At 44.5% G+C, this 15902-nt stretch overlaps 2 protein-coding genes across 16 annotated transcripts in view; one reads left to right on the top strand and one right to left on the bottom strand.

Moving 5' to 3' along the window:
- The window catches only part of ASH1L (ASH1 like histone lysine methyltransferase), a 179764-nt gene extending 175082 nt beyond the window's left edge, over nt 1-4682 (bottom strand). For 2 of the 5 annotated variants that reach the window (XM_072829864.1, XM_072829860.1), the window contains exon 1: nt 4553-4682. The gene's annotated coding sequence lies outside the window, so the exon portion shown is untranslated. Of the gene's footprint in view, nt 1-3979; nt 4317-4552 lie in introns of those variants that run through there. The other 3 variants (XM_072829862.1, XM_072829863.1, XM_072829861.1) reach the window with 3 other exon arrangements.
- Nucleotides 4683-4792: 110 nt separating this feature from the next.
- DAP3 (death associated protein 3) overlaps nt 4793-15902 on the top strand; it is a 34362-nt gene continuing 23252 nt past the window's right edge. For 3 of the 11 annotated variants that reach the window (XM_072829871.1, XM_072829872.1, XM_072829874.1), the window contains exon 1: nt 4985-5124. The gene's annotated coding sequence lies outside the window, so the exon portion shown is untranslated. Of the gene's footprint in view, nt 5125-5376; nt 5661-11987; nt 12072-15902 lie in introns of all 11 variants that reach the window. The other 8 variants (XM_072829867.1, XM_072829870.1, XM_072829865.1 and 5 more) reach the window with 6 other exon arrangements.

The raw sequence follows: 15902 nt of genomic DNA on the forward strand, positions 1-15902 counted from the left end.
TCCTTAGGTCTAAGACCAAATGACTAAAAACTATGAAAGGCAAAACCAAGTAATGCAAAAATAAGATTTTATAGATTCTTCAAATATACATGAAGACAATACAACTCTTGAAATAACAAGGGTATTAAATTTCTGTTATCACTTAAATCCATAATTTATTATGTTGTGTCAACATCACACTGCCATTAACAACCCCCAATGAGGCAGTCACTAAAACACTGATTTCTAAAACATGAAATGTAAAATTGAGTTACTGTTAACTAAGGAGACAAATCATAAGTATGAAAAGCTAACCTCTGCATACAAAAGAATATAAACAAAAAAAATTACAATTTAAAGAAAAAAATTTAAAACAACAAAATAACTCAAAACAAAAACTAATTTCCCTCTTTTATGGCAACCAGGTTTAGGACATCACATGCCTCTAAAAAGGCTGACACAAGTAGACTTCACAGCAGTCATCAATGGGCTCAGACCAACAAACATAACTCAAACAGCAATGTTTAACTAGAGATGCATCACCTACACATGCGGTAAAACTTCTCCACAGTGGACAAGTAGATCATTTTGGCAGGACGGAATGTTGCCACTTCTTTATTTGTAGGTCCTGGAAGAAGACTTAGGATAAAATCTCAAGTGGTACTACTAAGGCCATAAAGACATAATGCCTATCAAGACATAGGGAAGTTATGCTTCATATTTTAAAACACTACTCAAGAATATGACATGAAAATTGCTTCTGATCCTTAAAGATCCTGAATAATTTCTTGTGATTGTTTTTAAAGTTATGAAGTATCTCAAACATCCAAGACTATATAAATATGTAACTATATGCACAGATATACACTACACACGTGTATATGTGTTATTTTAAAAACCCACAAATTTACTACCCAAGTTAAAAAATCAGAAAATATTAAACTTTACACAAATTTACATGACGTCCCTATACACAGGCCATGGCAACCAAGAGAAGAGACAATCAGCCCATTTTTCTTCAGATCTTTCCATTATCTTACCGAATCCTGTAATCTGTGCTATCAAAACACCTTTCTGAATTCCGTTCTTTTAAAAATCCAGTTATTTTAAATTTCCAGTAGTAGATTCATGGGTAGTCTGTCAAATGGTCACTGCATTTTACCTCAGAAATGTTTCCTGAATGGATATACACCCCAAAATGACATTAAGACCTTTATTACAAATTCACTACAGAAATATACTGAATACAAGATAAGCAATACAAGGGAAGTATGCCTCCTTTTCAAAAACACCAGATGATACCAAATCACATCTTATAGCTACAAAGTTGCACAGAGAGTGGGAAGACTTTATAGCTTCCTAAGAATTAGTTATTGGCAAAAACTCTGCAATTAAGTCATGAAACCTCAGCTTCAAGGAATATTCTTCCCTCCTCCTTCCCCTTTTGAAAGCCTCCACCATCACAGAATCCTTAGCTTCAACTGGATTAAAAATCTCTTCAAGAACAGAGATCATATATTACCCATCTTTGTGTCTCCTGTATAGAATTCAGTCAATAATATTTGTTGTAATATAAACTCCAGTAAATGAGTTTCAGAAGCTTCAGTCCCAAAGCAAAACTGGAAAGAGAAGAGTTTAAGAATAAAAAGGAAAAAGAATAAAACTATAAATATTTGTGCAGTATATTTTCTTACCACCTAATTCAGAATCATGCACTAACACTGCAAAAAGGTGTTTGTGAAGAATAAAATGCATGACCTTAAAGTTCTCCTTACTTTCAGCATACTAAAAATTCACAAAATCTTTCACCTTAAACTCCTATCATCTTCATCCCAAACAAAGCTCTATGCATTTTAAATGGCTTTCAAATGAGATCTAAATATAAAAAGGTTATACTTCATCACAATTTAAGTTCCTGAAATTGTATGCATAATTTGTGTGATTGTGCTTAAGCTCACTTAACAGATTCTCAGGATAACTGATTCAAAAAACCTTTAAGAACTACTAATCTAGCATATCAAAAACATATTATTTTCCAGAGATATACAGTTAATGTATCCTACGTCAAGTATTTTTCCCTATTATTCACTGACAGAATCCTTACTGCAAAATTAGTCTTTAAAGAACTCCTTTAGCCCAGCCAAAAAGTTCCAATCTTCACAGCAACGTATAGCAACAATTCCCAGATCCAAAAAAGTTTACTCACAAACGCAAAAAAAAAAAAAAAAAAAAAAAAAAAGGAAAAGAGGTTATACTGTATCACAAAATTGCCACGCTCTTATTTTTTAAAAAGATTTGGGAGAGAAAGAGGGAGTGAGCACACAAGCAGAGGCAGAGGGAAAAGCAGACTCTGTGCTAAGCAGGGAACTGAATGCGGGGCTCCATCCCAGGACCCTGGGATCATGACCTGAGCAGCGGGCAGACACTAACCAACTGAGCCACCCAGGAGCCCCTTGCCATGCAAGGTTTTAGACTGCTAAATAGACTTGTATCCTTTCATGGTAAAATGTCTAGGATATGTAAATTTCCTCCAAACTGAACAGACTTTTTAGAAAGTTTTAGTTTCAATTCCACACTGATTTGTCCTCCTTGCTGGACTTAACAGCTACCACTGTCAAAGGCCAAATCCCCTCATATGTACCCAGGTTGTTTCAACAGGGTCACCTTGATTATTCTCAGCCTAAGGCAGGGACCACTTACTGAGTAATTATTCAATAAACGTCTGCTGAATGAGTAAGATCCTCCGTCCCATAAAGCGAGCAGCCAGCCCCATACAGCTGCTCCAGGACGAGTTCAAGCTCTAAAAGACTTCCCTCCCTCAAGTATAGAAGCAAAGTATCAGTCATGCTGATGCCTTAATACACAAGAAATGATGTGGTCGTGGATGCCGGTTTCCTAGCGGCCACCCTGGATCCCGGCATGGGTGTAGACACGCGCAGCCTCTGGCACATCCCGTGCGGCCAGTCGCACGTGGCCCTACCTTACCGGGGACTCAGACGGTGACAGGACCTCCAGAGGCCTGCGGGGAACACACCCCTGGACCAGTAGTCTCAGCACTGGAGGTCCAGCCCCAACTTTGTCACCAAGTTTAAGCGTGACCTTGGAAAAATCATCTATGCCTCAATCTGCGCCTCTTATGAGCTGGAAAAAACATCCATTCTACCATCTTCGCACCGAGATGCAGGACCCCACGGAAGCACACAGGCTTCTCCCCCGGTGGGCGTCCACACCGCGGCCCCCCCTCCCCCGTCCCGGGCACCAACTGTTCAGGGGACCAGGGCTGGCCGCGCTCGACCCCACGCCGAGGCCACACGGTGCACACCACCGCCATGACTACTCGTCCCCGACCAGAAGCACTGCGCCCCGAGCTCCACGACGCACACAACCTCCGGAAGGGAACATCCCGGATTTCATTTTAAAAACGCGGTGCCGTGTGAGGGAACTCCAGCACACTCGCACGGACAGGCGCCAACTCTCCGGAACACTTTCCTGCCGCGCGTGCACACAAACACGACCGCGGCACACCAGTACACCATCTGTCTCCCAGACCAGAAGCACGGCTCTCCTGGTCCAAACTCACCAGGAACATTCGTTAAACTTCCACCAGCGACGCGGGCCGAGAGTGCCGGGTCAAGCACCCCCACCCCAAGCCCACCTCCTGGGCCACTCTGCGCGGCCGTGGGATGGGGGGGGATGCTCCCGCCGCGCCTCCGCGACGCGCCAGCCGACCTGTCAGGGGCCGGGGCGACTCCGCCTCCGCTCCCGACTTTCCCGCCCCCTCCCCGGGTCGGGAGCCCGCCCACCAGGGGCACCCCTTCCCCCTCGCCGGGAGGGACTTCCCGGTCCGCGCAGGATCCCCTCGCCTCCTCCCCTCCCCCACCCCGCCGCCGCTCCCCGGAGAGGTCCAGGTCCGGGAGCTGACAGTGGCTCCCGGGCCGCTGAGGCTCGCCCGGCTCCCGGAGCACTTAGGCCCGAAGCCTTGGCGGGCGGTTATGCTCACCGTGTCAGAGGCCGCGGCCGAACGAGAGGAGAGTGCAGGGAAGTGGGGAAGGGGGGCGGCCGCCAGCAGGCTCCTCCGCGTCCCCGGGTCGGCGGCCGATCCCTGCCGCCTGTCAGAAGGCGGCCCGCGGGTGCACGGACCGGCGGAAAGGCGAGCGAGGAGAAGAGAACGGCATGCGGCCGAGCAAGGGCCACCGAGGGGAGGCGGTCCCGCAACCAAGACGGGGATCGTCTCCCCCTCCGCAAAGCGAACCCAAAATGGCGGCGGGAGCGGCGGCGGCAGAGCGGCGGCGGCGGCGGCTGCTGCTCGGGAGGGAGGGCGGGCGCGAGCGAAGGGCGCCTCGTGCCCCCCCACCTCCCACCAGGCCCTCCCCGCGCCCCCCCCGCGGCCCCCCCCGCCCCCGACTCGGGCGGCGGCGCGCGCCCGCCCGCCCGCACACGCCGGACAGTCTCCCGGCTCGCCGCTCGCTCTGCCCCGGCCCCCGCCTTCGGCCGCCTGGCCCGCCCGCCCGCACGGCCCCCAGTTCCCCCGCGGCCCCTGTCAGGACAGCCGGGCGCGGGCCCTCACGCATACCTTCGGCGGCGCGAGCCCCGGCCTCCTCCTCCTCCACCGCCTCTTCTTTCCTCCCCCCCTTCCCCGCCCCCACGGCCACCAACCGCCGCCACAGCCGCCGCCGCCGCCGCCGCCCCCCCACATGCCCTCCGCCCCTCGCGCGTGCGCCTCCCACAATCCCCCCCGCCGGACCGTTCCATTCCCGCCGCCGCGGGAGCGCGAGGGGGGAGACCCGGGCCGCGGTGGAGCTGTGCTGACGGCTGGGGCTGCCGAGGGGCGGCCAGAGGTCCACACGACTCACCTCCGCGGCCGCCACTCCGCGCCGCCCAGGCTCGCTTTCTCGCTGCGCAGCCTGGCCGCGTGGGGATCGTCGAGGGCGGCCCTGCTCCCCTCCGCGGGCGGGCGGTTGGAGGCCGCGGCGGCTGCGCGGTAAGCAGCTTCCTGCCCTACAGCCCGCGCTCGGCGGTCTTCTGCGGGGAGCTCGGGGAGCGGCCGGCACGCCGTGAGGAGTACGGTGCGGAGAGCAACCCTGCGACCCCGGCGCGCACCTCGCGGGGAAGGCTTCAGGGACGGCGGGACCGAGCCCCCGCGAGGTAGGCAGAGGCGCCCGGGGCCGGCGGCCGTCCTCGGAGCTGGGACCGAGGGGGCGCCGCTTACAGCTGCGTGCCGCCCAACCTACCCAGGCTTCCCCGCCCGAGGGGGTCGCGCGCGTTCCCCTGGGGTGGATGTTGCACCCTCACCGCCTCGGGCAGCTTGGAAGCAGGAGTCTTTGTAGCTGGGCTCCTATCTCCCCGGTCTTGCGTGCCCTTCAGAAAGTGGGTTTTTCTTGGTTGTGTATCAAAAAGGAACGAAAAAATAGGCATCAAAATTGGTCGACCCGAAAGCGGCCTTCGGAGTTGATGTTGACACGAGTTGGAGTTGTTCAGTCGGACACGAGGCACTGAAGGCAGAGCCGAGTGCGCGTTCCCAGCTTGGGCGATGCGGGTCGGCTGTGTGGCTCCGGTTGTGGCGCGTGTCCTGCCCCCCAGCTGGTCCACAAAACCGTGCTGACCCGAGGCCTGTCAGGTTTCTGCGGCTCCTGGCGCAGCTGTCTCAGAATTCTGCACGAACACCCCAGTGTTCTTAATGAGTAAGTTCAGGAGACTTATGGACTGTCAAAACCCAAAGTCTGCCTAATTCAGTCTGTTTCGTTTCATCCGGAGGGTTTCCCTTTCCTTTGCTTCTGCGAACTTCTAAGAGTCGAGGGGACACTTTGAAAATCAGTCTACTAGATTGACCTCAAAGCCTTATTCAAGCTCTGAAGTTTAAGCAGACATTTCCCCCCATTCTACATTTCCATGTTTGATCAGGTTTTGTTTGCTTGCTTTGTTTTCTTAAGGTAAAGAGCTTTAATGACCTCACTCTGTCTTTGCTTTTCCTACCCGTGTCTTTTTTTTTTTTTTTAAAGATTTATTTATTTATTCAGGATAGACATAGAGAGAGAGAGGCAGAGACACAGGCAGAGGGAGAAGCAGGCTCCATGCCGGGAGCCTGACGTGGGACCCGATCCCGGGACTCCAGGATCGCGCCCTGGGCCAAAGGCAGGCGCTAAATCACTGAGCCACCCAGGGATCCCCCCTACCCGTGTCTTAAGTCTCAGTTCGTTCATGGAGCCCACTTAGGTTTGCTTTGGGTCTTTCTTTAATGGTGTCAGATACGCAAATGTGATACCCTACCAACATTTTTAATTTGACGGCAGGGACTAGATCTAGCACTTCTTTTGTATGGTTGTATAGCCCTAATGCAAAGTGAATGGTGGAAATGTTGAAAGAATGTTAGATACTTAAAATCTAAGAAGGGAGAGAGAATTAACGTTTGTGGAATGCTATGTCTGGAGAACACACATTCCTGCTTGATTCTTAGAATGACACTTTGAGATAGATCATCCTAATCCCCGTTTTATACATGAGAAGCCTGAGGCTCAGAGAAGTCCAGTAACATCTTTACATTTTGCTTTACCTGTCCTAAAAACCTTTTTCACTGTATCGCATTGTCTTCATAGTAAAAATTTGTCATCACCAACATAATTATATATGTTACAAAGAAAAGCCACTTAATGGGATTCCATTGCACCAGTATATAAAGAGAAGAAAGTTACTTGCTTGTGGTCCCTGCCTTCATCTGGCTTTCCTGAATTGTCGCCTAAGTATACACAAGATAGTACCCTGTTCTTTTGTATAAGCTTCAGTGCCTATTAAGTCTCAGTAAAGTGACCTTTTCTAATGAATGAAACCTGAATTACTTGAACCAGGAAAGGTATGGAAGGCAGAATAATGGTCCCCCAAAGATGCCCGTGGCCCAGTCCCTGGAGCCTGGGCATATGTTATATTACATGGCAAGAGGGAATTAAGGATGCAGTTGGAATTAAATTTGCTAATCAGCTAACCTTAAAATAGGGAGATTATCCTGGATTATGTGGTAGGCCCACTGTAAGTACAAGAGCTGTGAAAAGATGGAAGAGGGAGAAGAGTCAACATCTGAATGCTGCTATGTGACAAAGCCTTGACCAGCTGTTGCAGGCTTTGAAGATGAAAGAGCAGCCTCTAAAAGCTGCAAAAGTCAGAAAACCAGGTCCTCTACTAGAGCATCCAGAAAGAACACAACCAAACATATACACCTTGATTTTGTTCAACTACAGAACTCTGAGATGACAAATTTGTGTAGTTTTATGCCACTAAGTTTGTAGTAATTTGTCACAGCAGCTGAAAACTAATGCAGAAAGAGGAGCCAAATCATGATTGACCTCCAGAATACCTGCTTTGGATTGTGGTTTTGTGTTTTAATTCAAGAGTTTGTTTTATTTTAGGATTTTATTTATTTATGAGACAGCGCATGAGCAGGGGGGATGGGAGGGAATGAGCAAAGGGAGTGGGACAAGCAGACTCGCGCTGAATGTGGAATTGGATGCGAGGCTTGATGCCAGGACCCTGAAATCATGACCTGAGCAGAAATCTAGAGTCTGATGCTTAGCAGACTAAGCAACCCTGGCACCCCAGTGCTGTAATTCAAATGAGGATGTGGTTCATCTGAAAGTTTGCCCCAAGCAAAGTGATCCACACTCAACCAAGCTGCCTGGATTTCCTGTATTTTCCTGCTGCTATGCTTCTGGCATGAGTCCTCAAGCTGTAAATAGACAGCTGGGTTCTCTGGTCCTGCTGTATTGCAGCAGTCTTTGCTAAGCTGCCTTCAGACTTGCCTACTAGAATAGAAGCAATTAAACATTCATTACATGGTGCTTTCTTGTTGGGGTGTTGTCTAAATGCAGTATAGATAAGCAGGAAAACCTCTTCAGTACAAACTTCAAAATAAGGTTTCAAATGTTAAATTTTTTAAAAAAGATTTTATTTATTCATGAGAGACACAGAGAGAGAGACAGGCAGAGACGCAGGCAGAAGCAGTCCCTGACTTACAGAAAGTGTTAGTAATATGTTCGTTATTTGAACCCTAGATTTTTTCCCAATGTGCTTGTGTCACTGGAAATAAGGAAACATCAACGCAGACGCTCCTGATTTCTGCCTTGACCAGCACAGCTCTTTTATCTATTTTATATGTTCCTACTGTCATTGTTCTTGAGTTGGTAAAAGTTAGATTACCAGAGGGGAAAAGAGCCTGGAAAACATACCCGAGTGGCCTTGTTTTATAGGTAGGACACTTAAGCCCAGAGAGGAGGAAGAAAGACTTGTAGGATCTTCAACCATGTTGTTTTTCTCTTGTAGAAAAGTTATGTGACAGGTACTCGTCTGAGCCCAAAGGTCTTATCAAACAGCCCTGAGGTAGATTTAGATGCCAGGTTGGGATAAGGACCCACTACTTTTAATTACTTATCTTCAATCTCTAACAGAGTTTGATGCAGCAGGGTTATCTGTCCAGTAGTTCATGCGAGAAATTATGGGTTAACTTTAAAGGATTCACTAAGAGTTTGTTGATTTAATTTTGTAAAATTTACTCTGCTGGGTAATAGCAACCTAATTCAGATTAAAAAAATATCAAAGACACCACTCTCCCTTCTCCTGCTCCCATAGGAACCTGTTCTTAATCCCTGAGAGCAACCAGTATTATCAGTTTTTGTATATCCTTCAAAATATGTACCTTTTTACAAACAAATTGTATATATATTTTCCCCCTTTTACACAAATGATGACTAACTGTATACATTGTTCTGTGCGTTTTCTTCCCTCCTTAATATATATTGGAGATTTTTCCTAATTAGTATGCAGAGAGCTCCTAGGGTTGAGATTTTATTTATTTATTCATGAGAGAAACAGAGGGGGAGAGAGAGAGGCAGAGACACAGGCAGAGGGAGAAGCAGGCCCCATGCAGGGAGCCCGACGCAGGACTCGATCCCTGGACTCCAGGATCACATCCTGGACAGGCGCCAAACTGCTGAGCCACCCAGGGATCCCGGTTGTTTTGTTTTTAAACAGCTGCATGATGTTCCAGTGTATGGCTATGCCTTATCCACTGGTGACAGATATTTAGGTTCTTTCCATTTTAATAGAAATAGTGTTGCAGTTGAATAATCCTATATACATAGCAATCTCTTTTTATCAGTCTTTATAAAAATGGTTTTGATTAGGTTAAAAGGTTAAAAACTTTTTAACTTGGACACCTTACTGAAGTTTGGACAATTTTTATTACATCAACAGTGTTATTAATACTGCTAATTTTTGCTAATAACATTGCAAAAAAATAAAAAAAAGTTACCTGTAACATGAGCACTGCAATAGGTCAGATTGGTTTTTTGTATATCCTTTTCTTTAAGGCTTCATCCATCTCCACTTCAAAAGGAGAATCTAAATGTACCATTGGATTGAGATCAATTTACATGTACCCCGGGCCCTAAAGGTCTAGGGTGTGAAGACCAGGCATGTGTGTTCATGTAACATGCCTTCTGTGAAGCCTTCAGAAACCTTTCAGATGTTTCACCAGTCTTGCTTGAGTCCAGTTCTTGAGGAATTTCGCAGGTTCAGTTTGTTGAGAATCCAGGGTGTCCCCAGCCTCAGAAAAAATCCTAGTTCTGCCCATTTCCTCCCTTTGCTTTCTCCATTAGAGTTAATCCGTTGCATTGTCCCTTGCTCCCTTATCCTTGGGAGGGCGAATACATATTGTTTCCAGCAAAAATACCTGGTGGTAGAACACAGAGCTTATAGAAGTTTGCACTTGTTCAAGTTTGTCATAATCAGTTTGTTTCAAAGAAGCTCCTTTACTTTGAGAGCTCAAATGTTTCTCTAAGAACCCAAACTTGGGGAAGTAGATATAATGATTACAGAAAGCAGCATAACAAATCCTGTTTTTTTTCTAACTGAAATTATGAAAGCAGTGAGATTAGTCTCTGTGAACCAGATTTTTCCTAAAGGACTCAGGATTTAGAATAATCTTTCTCAACCTCAGCATTCACTATTGACATTTGAGGCTATGTAATTTGCTGTGGGAGCCTCTTCTGTGCATGACAGGATGTTCAGCAAAATCCCTGGCCTCTGCTCACTAGATGTCAGTAGCACCCCTCCCCCGAGGTGTGGCAACGAAAAATTCGTCCAGACATTACTGAATGTCCTCCAGAGGGCAAAATTGCCCCAATTGAGAGCCATCGGTTTAGAAAAAGAATTGCTAATCACCAGAAAATCAGTCTAGCTTCAGTAGAGAAAAAGTCACAGCAGACCAATACATCTTTTTTGTCTGAATTCCTAGAATGGTAAATCAAGATAATATCATTATGTATATCATGTCTTCAGTAAAGTAAGGCATTTGACAGTCTCATTATGGCTTTTTGAGGAAGTATGTCCTAAATGTTTAAGTGTTTGAATAATCATACCCAAAGACTCCATGTTAAATAGGTTGAAATTCCCTTAACGATTGACATCTGTGTGGGAGTTCTTAGTCTTAGCTGCACATTGGAATCAGCTGGGGAATTTTTTTTTAAGTGCCAATGTATTTTAAGTCTCCCTACAAGAAATTGTGATTGGTCTGAGATGGGATCTGGGCATGAAACATTGTAATTTCAGGCGTACCTCGTTTTACTGTGCTCGGCTGGGTTGCACTTCACAGCTATTGGGTTTTTACAAATGGAAGGTCTGTGGGAACCCTGTTGGTGCCAGTTTTCCAATAGCATTTGCTCACCTCATATCTCAGTGTCACATTTTGGTGATTCTCACAATATCTAAAACATTTCCGTTATTTTTCTATGGTGACCTGTGATGAGTGATCGTTGACGTTACCATCATCATGGTCGGGGGCGGGTTGGTGTCACAGACTGCATCCACATAAGATGGCAAACTTGGTCACCGTGTGTTACGATTGCCCACTGCCACTGTTCCTCGTCTCTGCCCCTCCCCACGGGGCCTCCCTCCTCTCTGAGACACAACAGTATGGAAATTAGGCCAGTTAATAATTCGATGCTGGCCTCCACGTGTCCAGGGGAGAGGGAGTCGCACCCCTGAGGCCTGGAGTCAGGAGCCAGCAGGGCATGTCCAGCGCTAAGACAGTGAAAGCCTCGGCCTCTGGCGCCAGACCGTTAGCCACGTTGTGAACGCGGAGGCAACGTTCTTGAAGGAGATGCAGAGCGCTCTTCCAGTGAACACGCAGACGATGAGGAAGCTGACTGGCCTGTTGCTGATGTGGAGGAGGTCTGAGTGGTCTGGACCGAACCAAACCTCAGAGCAGCCATGGCATCCCCTGAAGCCGAAGTCTCCTCTCTACATCCAGGCCCAGAAAGGGGAGGGAGCTGCCGGAGCACCGTCTGGAGCGAGCAGAGGGTGGTGTGTGAGGTGTGGGGAAAGAAGCCCTCTCTCTGTAACAGAAAAGTGCAAGGTGAAGCAGGCAGCACATTCTCCAGAAGATCTAGCTGAGAGAATCACTGAAGGTGCTACGCTAACCAACAGATTTTCGAAACAGCCTTCTGTGGGAAGAGTTGGCATCTAGGGCTTCTGTGGCTTGAGAGGAGAGGTCAGTGTCTGGCTTCCCAGCTTCAGAGGACAGGCTGCCTCTCTTACTAGGGCCTGACGTGGCTGGTGACTGTGAGCTGAAGCCGAGGCTCGTTGACAATTCTGAAAATCCCAGGAATGATGTTGAATCTACTCCATCTGTGCTCCAGAAAGGGCACCACAAAGCCTGGATGATGGCACATCTGTTCACAACAGAGTTTACTGAATGTCTTAAGTCCACTGCTGAGACCTGCTCAGAAGACGGATCCCTTTCCACATGCTGGTACTCATTGACAATGCACCTTTGCAGTTTTGCTTGCCTAAGTTTTTTTAAATAGAAACTGAAAATACTGTGAAAGCTTACCACTTGCAGCTCTTTATCGGTGTGGCTCAAGATTTCTAATTTGTGTGAACAAAATAAAAGCTGAATTTCATTTGATGCTGAAACTGAAAACTGCAACTCAGTTTCATCTTTTTTTTTTTTTTTTTAACTCTAGCAGAGTTACATACAGTGTTGTATTAGTTCCTGGTATGCATTATACTGATTCCACACTTCCCTACATTCCTCAGTGCTTGTCACGGTAAGTGTATGCTCTGACCCCCTCACCTGTTTCCCCATTCCCCTCATCACCTCTACTCTGATGACCCACAGTTTATTCTCTAGAGTTGAGTCTGTTTTTTCGTCTTTTTTTCTTCATTTATCTCTTTATATTCTTTGTTTTGTTTTTAAATTCCACATTTGAGTGAAGACATATATGGTCTTTGTCTTTCTCTATTTCAGTCATCATCATACTCTCTAGCTCTATCTGCCGTCATTGCATGTGACAAGGTTTCATCTTTTTGATGGCTGAGTAATATTCCATTGTGGATGCATATATGCGTGTGTACCACATATTCATTTATTCATCAAAAGACATTCACACTGCTTCCATGTTATGGCTACTGTAAATAATGCTGCAATAAACATAGGAGTGCATATATCTTTTTAATAGCATTTCCATACTCTTTAAATACCCAATAGTGAAACTACTGGATCATGTAGTAATTCTAAATTTTTTGAGGGCCCTCCATGCTGTTTTCCACAGTGGCTGCCCTAGCTTGCATTCCCATCGACAGTGCACGAGGGTTCCTTTTCATCCACATCCTCAACAGCACTTGTGTTTTTGGTTTTAGCCAGTCTGGCAGGTGTGAGGTGACTGCTCGTTGTGTTTTTGCTTTGCATTTCCCTGATGTTGAGTGATGCTGAGCATGTTTTTGAGTGTCTGTTGGCCATTTGTCTTCTCTGGAGAAATGTCTGTACATGTGTTCTGCCTATTTTTAATTGATTTTTTTTGTTTTTTGGTATTGAGTTGTAGAAGTTCTTTATATATCTTGGATCCTGATCCTTTATAGGGTGTTATTTGCAAATTTCTTCTCCCATTCACTAGTTGTCCTTTAGTTTTATTGTTTCTTTTGCTATGCAGAAGCTATATATTTTGATGTAGTCCCAATACTTTATTTTTGTTTTTTGTTTCTCTTGCCTCAGGAGACAAATCTAGAAAAAGTTGCTATGGTTAATGTCAGACAAATTATTGCCTGTTCTCTCTCCGAGGATTTTTATGGTTTCAGTTCTCACATTTAGGTCTTTTATCCCTTTTGAGTTTATTTTTTGTGTATGGTGTGAGAAAATGTTTATGTTTCCTAATTTCTGATCTGGAATTTTATCGAAACAATGTCTAGTTCTCATTGGTTAACTTTATAACTAATTGTTAAAAACTGCATACTTATAAGCACTTTTATTGCATAAAAGAAGACCTCTACAAACTAAAATAAGGTTCACTATTAATAAAATAGATTTTTAATAATTACTAAGATTAAAATCAACAAATAGCTACACAAATAAATGATAGAGGTCACCTAGGAAGAAACATGGTATAATGATAAGGATGTAGGCTCTTAAGTCCAACAACCATGTTTGCATGCAAGAATCTCCATTTTCTTATAATTTATTCAAAATAGGAGTACAGAAGCTAATTATTTTTAAATTTTTTATTTAAATTCAATTTAAGAGGCTCCATTTTTTAATAGTATGGTGATTTCCATGTGTCAGAAAAATTGTGATTTTTCTAGCTCATTCCATAGAAAGATCAAGTCTACTCCCCACCCCACCCCTGCACCCCAAACTGTAACGGGCTGTAACAGAATGTGACTGACTGCTGATTCTGAGCCAGGTTTGAAGAGGTCTTCAGTTCTTTAGCTCTCTTGGACCTTTGCCACTGCTATGACAAGTCAGGCCATACACTGCTACATGATGAGAGACAGTGTGGAGCAGAGTCAGTCACCCCAGGTAAGGCCGGCCTTGACTAGCCAGCTGACCCTAGATACATGCTGAAGCCCACCGGACATAACCAGACCTGGTCCAGAACAAAGAACTACCTAGCCTGTAGCTGCAGACTTGTTAGCAATAATAACAAGATACTGTTTTAAGCCACCGAGTTTTGGGGTAGTCTGTCATACAGTGATAGCTGGTTCAGTGTTGCAAAATGATGCTATAATGATAAAATGATACAAAGCATTTGATGTCTACACGACATTGGCTGACATATAGTAATGAGGACAACTAATTGTGGTGGTTTCTGCTATTGCTGTTTTAATATGGCTGCATAGCAACATTTTTTAATAATGGCTTTAGTAAGATTCACAAACCATAAAATTCAGTATCGTTAAAGTATACAATTCAGTGGGTTTTTAGTATATTCATAGAGCTGCATAATCACTATTGCTACCTAATATTAGGATGTTATTGTCACCTCAGAGAGAGACCCATCAGTGGTTACTCTACGTTCTCTCCCAGCCCCTGGCAACCACTGATCTAATTTACTGTCTCAATAGATTTACCTGTGGTGAACATTTCATATAATTAGAATTATACTATAAGTGATCTTTTCTGACAGCCTTTTCCTTCCTGTTAAAGGTTCACCCATGTTGTAGCATTTATCAGATCTTCATCTATTATTCTTAGTACTGAATAATATTCCATTGTGTGGCTACACCACACTTGGTTTATCCATTCATTGGTTGATGGACATTTGGATTATTTCCACATTTTGGCTATTAGGAATAATGCTGCTGTGAGCATTTGTGAGCAAGTTTCTGTGTGCACATATGTTTTCATTTCTCTTGGATATACAACTGGGTGTATAGTAGAAATGCTTGGGTCATTTGGTAACTACATGTTTAGTCTTTTGAGGAACTACCAAACTGTTTTTCAAAGTAGCTGCCCCATTTTACACCAGCAATGCATGAAGATTACAGTTTTTCTACATTCTCCCCAACACTTGTTATTATCTGTTCTTTTGATTTTAGCTATTTTTGTATCATATTATGTTTTTGGTTTGCATTTTCCTAATGACTATGGCACTGAACAACCTTTCAAGTGCTTATTCACCATGATGTATCTTATTTGGAAAAATGTCCGTTTAAATCTTTTGCCCAGTTTTTAGTTGGTTGTCTTTTTTATTGTTGAATTGTAGAGTTCTTTATTATGATGGATACAAGTTCTTAGCAAATATTTTCTTCCATTCTGGAATTTGTCTTTTACTTTCTTCATGGTATCCTCTGAAGCAGAAATTCTTAATTTTGATAAAGTCCAAGTATGTATTTTTATTTTTGTCACTTTAGCTTTTGTTATCACTAGGAAACCATCATCTGGTACAGGGTCACAAAGATTTGCTCTTCTTATGTTTTAAGAGTTTTATTGTTTCAGCACTTCCATTTAGGTCTGTGATCTATTTGAATTAGTTTCTGTGTATGATGTGAGGTAGGAGTCCAATTTAATTTATTTAGTTAATTAATTTATCTTTTTTTCTTCCCCCTAAGGAAAAGGAGGGCTGCAGAAGTGACTTTGATTGCCAGCTCATGCAGGAAGTGAATAGTGTTACCATTCTCCAAAAAATAAAATACTTAGGGAGAACCAGGCTTTGATTTTTTGTTCTGTCCTTTTATTGATTTTTTTTCTATGTATTTTGTTTTGTTTTGTTTTTTAATTGAAGTATAGCTGACACAGTTGCTTTAGTTTCAGGTGTATAACATAATGATTCAGAAAGTTTGTTTTTAAGGTTTATTTATTCATTTTAGAGAGGGAGAGAATCTCCAGCAGACTCCATGTTGAGCACGGAGCCAAACGCTGGGCTCCATCCCACAACCCTGAGATCAACCTGAGCTGAAATCATTACTTGGATGCTTCACTGACTCAGTCACTCAAGCACCCCAACAAGTTTATATGTTATTCTGTGCTCACCACAAGTGTAGCTACCATCTGTCACCATATAATACTATCATTGACTACATCCTTCCATGGTGTTTGTTTTATTACTATGGCTTATTTATTCCATAACTGGAAGCCTTATCTCCCATTCCCCTTTACACATTTT

This window comes from Canis lupus, chromosome 6 (genome assembly GCF_048164855.1).
Source record: "Canis lupus baileyi chromosome 6, mCanLup2.hap1, whole genome shotgun sequence".
NCBI classification, from domain to species: Eukaryota; Metazoa; Chordata; class Mammalia; order Carnivora; family Canidae; genus Canis; species Canis lupus.